Source organism: Octopus bimaculoides, chromosome 18, assembly GCF_001194135.2.
Source record: "Octopus bimaculoides isolate UCB-OBI-ISO-001 chromosome 18, ASM119413v2, whole genome shotgun sequence".
NCBI classification, from domain to species: Eukaryota; Metazoa; Mollusca; class Cephalopoda; order Octopoda; family Octopodidae; genus Octopus; species Octopus bimaculoides.
In genome coordinates this window covers 13864998-13871884 of record NC_068998.1, presented here as the reverse complement: position 1 = coordinate 13871884, position 6887 = coordinate 13864998, and positions in this window count along the sequence as shown.

The window sequence follows — 6887 nt, the reverse complement described above, 5'->3', positions numbered from 1 at the left end:
GTGTTTACGTCCCAGTAACTTAGCGGTTCGGCAAAAGAGACCGATAGAATAAGTACTAGGCTTACAAAGAATAAGTCCTGGGATTGATTTGCTCGACTAAAGGCGGTGCTCCAGCATGGCCACAGTCAAATGACTGAAACAAGTAAAAGAGTATACGTATGCATATATGTATGCATGTATGTATGTATGTATACATGCACAAACACACAAATGAGACACACTCACATACATATGCATTACATGTAAGAACGCTCATGTGGTGCCACATAAAAAGCACCCAGCACACTCTGTAAAGTGGTTGGTGTTAGGAAGGGCATCGAGCCATAGAATCCATGTCAAATCAAACTGGAATACATACATACATCCATACATCCATATATGCATGCATATGTACATATATGTGCATGTATGTGTATATGTGTTTGTGTCTTCTGGTCTTGACATTACATGATAGCTGTGGTTATACTGTCCAACCCATGCTAGCATTGATAATGGATGTTAAATGACAATGATGATGATGATGTGTGTGTATTTACATCATCGTCATCATCATCATTCAATGTCCATTTTCCATGCTGACATGGCTTGGGTGGTTTGACTCTAGCTGGTAAGTCTCGGGGTTGCACCAGGCTCCATTGTCTGTTCTGGCATGGTTTTCTACAATGGATGCCCTTCGTAATGGTAACTGCCCCACAGAATGTACAGGATGATTTTTATGTGGCATCAGCACCAGTATCAATTTTTGATGTGGTGGAGGGTTCTTCTTCAATGTATACACACACACACACACACACGACCATGTACCAAACTTTGGCATTGAAAGTTACTCAACTGCAGAATGGGATGTCACTGCATAGTGCCAAAGATCGCAGCATCACCATAAAAAAAACAGGACCAGATACTGCAACAGCTTGGTCTTCAAGGGCCTACAGCTCTTCAATATCCTTCCAAAATGCCTGAGAGACGTGCATGGTGTGGATATAAGTGTCTTTAAGACAAAACTGGATCTCTTCCTGTTAAGGGGGTTCCAGATGAGCCTACCTCATGGCAGGAAACACAGATGAGGGCAGCAGCATCAAACTTCCTCATTGACCAAATGCCGCATATCAGAGGAGGTTTCAAATAATGGTGTAGCTCAGTCAGTGGTGGTGCTCCAGCATGACCGCAGCTTTGAAGCTGAAACATTTTAAAGAATTAAAGAAAATCAGGAGTGGCTGTGTGGTAAGTGGCTTGCTTACCAACCACATGGTTCCGTGTTCATTTCCACTGCGTGGCACCTTGAGCAAGTGTCTTCTACTATGGCCTCGGGCCGACCAAAGCCTTGTGAGTGGATTTGGTAGATGGAAACTGAAAGAAGCCTGTCGTATATATGTATATATATATGTGTATGTGTGTGTATATGTTTGTGTGTCTGTGTTTTTTCCCCCCAAATCGTTTGACAATCAATGGTGGTGTGTTTACGTACCCGTAACTTAGCGGATCGGCAAAAAGAGACTGATAGAATAAGTACTAGGCTTACAAAGAATAAGCGCTGGGGTCGATTTGCTTGACTAAAGGTGGTGTTCCAGCATGACCACAGTCAAATGACTGAAACAAGTAAAAAAGTAAAAGAGTATATATATATTATCATCCTCACTCTCTTGTTATGTATGTATGTATGTATGTATGTATGTATGAACTTCCACTCAGTTTTCTATCTCCCAAATTTCTGTCACAAGACACTGGCCAAACCAAACCTCTGGTATAACAGAAGAGAAATTTGTCATGATGCTATGCAGGGGTATCAAACACAGAAGCCTGTCGTTGTACAGTGAATGCCTTTACCACACAAGCAAGTCTTGTCTCACACCTATTAGCAAACAGTTATGGATCTAGCCTTTCATTCAAAAGTGGACTTGAACCTCATCGAATGCTGATAGCATAGAAGTATGAAGTTGTGAACTGGATGGGTGAGGAAGGTGAGTTACAAGAATTAATAAAGGAAATTGCACAAAAGTTGCTTCAGGGATAGTTGTGTGGTGGTGGTGGTCGTGGTGGTGGTCGTGGTCGTGGTCGTGGTGGTCATGGTGGTTGTTGCAGTGGTGGGGGAAGGGGTTGCAACATTATACAACAGCCCAATCTGTTGATAACAGAGAGAAACAGGAAAGAGGTGTGTGTGTGTATGTATGGGGGTGGTGAGAAAGTGAGAAGTGGAGGGGGAAAGAAAGAAAAAGAAAGTAAGAAAGAACAAAAGAAAGAAAGAAAGAAAAAAAGAAAGAAATGAATGCAATGAAGTCACTGAGAAGTAGTGCTGATTACGGGGTGATGGATATGGGGCTGGAAGCTGGTATGGTAGAGGTGATGGGGATGGAAGTGGTGGTTGTGGTGGTGCTGATGACAGTAATCATTATGATGACAATGATGATGATGATGAGGATGATAACAAGAGGGAAAATAATGAGAGTATAACGATAGACTATAACAAATATTAGCATTGGGGAAATAATGACGAAAATAGTAATGATGATGATGTCGACGACGATAACAGCAACAGCAAGAATGGTGATGATGACGATAATGATGATGACAATGGTGATAATGATAATTGTTGTTGGCACGACGTCGAGGGTTCCAGTTGATCCGATCAACGGAACAGCCTGCTTGTGAAATTAACGTGCAAGTGGCTGAGCACTCCACAGACACGTGTACCCTTAACGTAGTTCTCGGGGAGATTCAGCGTGACACAGTGTGACAAGGCTGACCCTTCGAATTACAGGCACAACAGAAACAGGAAGTAAGAGTGAGAGAAAGTTGTGGTGGAAGAGTACAGCAGGGTTCGCCAACCAGCCCCTGCCGGAGCCTCATGGAGCTTTAGGTGTTTTCGCTCAATAAACACTCACAACGCCCGGTCTGGGAATCGAAACCGCAATCCTATGACCGCGAGTCCGCTGCCCTGACCACTGGGCCATTGCGCCTCCACAGATAATGGTAATAACAATATGAATAAGGAGAAAGGTGAACTGTGAGGAGTAGGAGAAGGAGTAGGATAACAAGTAAGCGGTCAAGGAGAAGAACAGTAAGAGGAAGGGTGGGGAAGGAGGAGGAAGAGGTGGGGTAGAGAAGGAGATGGAGGAGGGTAGTGGATGGGAGTGTTGGGGAGGATAGTGGAGGAAGAGGAGGAGGATGAATAGTAGGAGTAGGAGGAGGAGCAGGACCAATAATAGGAGTAGGAGTAGGAGGAGAACAACAAATATATGGATATTGAGGATGATTGCGGAGGTGGTAGTGGTTGATGGGAAATGATTTTTAATCCAGATTATGTAAAGAAAAAAAAAAAGGAAAAAAAAAAGCATTAATTACAAACAAATAAATAAATACTCCACCCACACAAAAACAAACACACATAAAGAAAAAGAGCACCATTATCCACCAAGGGACATTTTCCCACCCAAAACTCATTAAAATAATATCAATGAACATTTGAAGAAGTCCTTTAATATTCCACTTTAATGTTTGCCATTATTGTAGTCTCAAGTGTTGTTGTTGTTGTTGTTCGTGGTGGTGGTGGTTTTGTTACTGTTTGTTTTTTGTATTGTGTGTGTGTGTATGTTTGTGTATGTATCTATGTATTTCTGTGTGTATATGTGATTGTGTGTGCATATAGATATGTGTATGTGTGTACAAATGAACATGGATATTTGTGTGTGTGTGTGTGTACCTGTGTGTCTGCATATGTGCATATGTGTACATATGCATGTGTTTATGGGTGTACAAATGCATGCATGTGTGTACATGCGTGTTTGTGTGAGTATGTGTTTGCCTGTTCATGTGTGTGTGTGTTTGAGTGCATCTGTGTCTTGATGCACATGTATGTATACATGTGTGTGAGTGCATGTGTGTATGTGTGTGAGTGCATGTATGTGTATGTGTGAGTGCATGTATGTGTATGTGTCGTGTGTGTGTGTGTATGTGTGTCTATGCATGATATATGCATGTGCATATGTGCATGTGTGAAGGCTTGTAGCTCAGTGATTAAAGTGATCAGATCACAATCATAATGTCATGAGTTCAATACCCAAGTGGCACATTGTGTCCTTGAGCAAGACTCTTTATTTCCCCCTGCTCCAGTCTACTCAACTGGCAAAGATGAGCAGTACCTGTATTTCAAAGGGCCCTTTTGTTACATTCTCTGTCACACTACATCAAGGGCACATACATCTGTGGAGCGCTTAGCCACTTCATCATCATCATCATCATCATCATCGTTTAACGTCTGCTCTCCATGATGGCATGGGTTAGATGGTTTGACTGGAGCCGATGAGCTGGAGATCTGCACCAAGGTTGGAATGGTTTCTACTGCCTGATTCCCTTCCTAATGCCAACCATACTCCTGGAGTGGTTAGCATTAGGAAGGGCATCCAGCTGTAGAAACCATGCCAAATCTGACTGGAACTTGATGCTGCTCTCCAGCTCATTAGCTCCATTCAAACCGTGTAACCCATGCCAACATGGATAACAGATGTTAAATGATGATGATAATGATGGTGATACTGATGATGATGATGATGATGATGATGATGATGATGATGGTGAAGATGATGATGATGAAGTTACTGAGCATTCCACAGACACATGTACCCTCAATGTAGTTCTCAGAGAGATTCAGTGTGACAGAGAATGTTCACGTTGATTTCATGAACAGGCTGTTGAGTTTGCATATGTATGGATTTATGTTTGTATGTCATTGTTCAGTTTTATTTCAAGGTTTCTTGCCAATAGAAAAAGAGTTGGTTTCTAATTTAGATCCAAGGCTCCTTCATTGGAAATTCAACATCAACAGCAGGCTATTCTTGTTTGTATGTATGTATATGTGCAGATTTGCATATTTTGCTTTATGTTTGTATTCTCATTCATATAGTTGCATATCTAGACTTGCTCATATATATTTAAATGATGAACTTCTGGAAAGTTTTACAGATTTTTATAGTTCCAGTGATCTGTAGTCTTGGATCTGTAGTCTTCGAATTATCTTTCTCCTTTCTGGTTCTGAGAAACCAAGTTTTTCAAGATTGGTATTTAGGCAGTGTGTTACATATTCCAAGGCCCCAATAATTACAGGTATAAACCGTAACTTGTAATCTGAATAGAATAACTTGGATCTGTAGTCTTCAAATCAGCTTTCTCCTTTCTGGTTTTGAGAAGCCTAATTTCTCAAGATGGTATTTAGGCAGTGTGTTACACATCCCAGTACCCCAATAATTACAGGTATAAACCTGAACTTGTAATCTGGATAGAGTAGCTGTAGATTCCTCAATAGTTCAGCATAGGTATTTTATTTTTCACTGATCTTCAGCTTTATGTTAACATCTGCCAGGCATCTGATTTCCACAACTGTACACAGTTTCTTTTTCTCTGTCCCAAATTACTCTGTCAGATCTATCATGTTTACATTTTATTGAGGTCTTCACTGGGACATTCCACCAGTACTCCTTTTTATTATGGGTGGCTATGGCATCTACCATATTGTAGGTTCTTATTTCTTTGGCGTATGTATGTATGTATGTATGTATGTATGTATGTATGTATGTATGTATGTATTATTTTTCTTTGAGTTTAATTTAAGTTCTTCTTGAGAGAGTTCAAGCTGGTCACTAACAAAGCGACAAGGATGTAATAAATGTAGTTCAGAGAACAGAATAAATGTAGTTCAATGATGTTGTTCAGAGCATGCTATGTGTAGAAAGGAAAAAAATGTAATTTGCACCAGATTTTAAGAGAGAGAGAGAGAGAGAGGTTGTATGAGAAAGATATATAAAGAGAGAGAACAAGAGAGAGGTCATATGAGAAAGATAGATAAATAAAGAGAGAGAGAGAGAGAGAGATAAAGAGAAAGAGAGTATGAGAAAGACAAAGAGATAGAAAGAGATTCATTTGAAAAACAGCTGGTATTGTTTTTGAATACATTTTATCTAGGTATTTTATATTCATTGATCTAGTTGTTGCTTTATTTGAAAATGAACTTATTTCACTAAATCAGGAATTGATCTCTTTGCAATCATTAAAAAAAAAAAAGAAGAGAAGTAGAATTTTTGCTTCAGTAATGTTATGTCTAGAAAGAAAAAGAGTCAGATGGTTATAGCAGAAGAGCTTTTGATCATAAATCTATCACTCTCTCTCTCTCTCTCAATTGGATCTTGGCTGACTTGCGGACGAAACAGCAAACCTTTCTCGGGTAAATTATAATATTGATTTTTAACATTAACACAAGGTCATACATTTCAGTCAGGAAGAATAAACTAATGATGGTGAAATCTGTGACATGACACGGGGGTTTTAGGTGACTTTGAAAAAAAAAATTCTCTAGCTATCTTCATACCCAACTATTCTTTAGAGCAGCGATTCTCAACTGGGGATCCCTGGAACCCTAGGATTCTGCAAAAGGTTCCTAGGGGTTCTGTGGGAAAGAGTGAGATAAGCTAATGCTAAGTTCATGACCATATCGTTACCATACATGCACAACATATTGGTTATTGTAATATTGTAATATTGGCATTAGCCTGTCTAACCTATTATGTTATCAAAAAAATATAACAACCATTTATATATATATATATATGGGAGAATTTACGAAAAAAACAACAGACGAGGACAGGTGGTGTAAACAACAAAAGGATGTATTAGTTTAACGCTTGGGAATAGAGAAAGTGTTTAATGTTTCGAGCTACGCTCTTCAACAGAAAGAAATGAGAAAAAGAAGGAGAAAAAAATTTGAATGTAGTGGTCAGCGATCTATCATGGCGACATATATTTATATGGTATTCACCATGTGAACTATGATGTGTACAGGGGTTTCTTGAGACATGTAATTTATTTTAAAGGTTATGTAAGAGTAAAAAGGTTGAGAAACA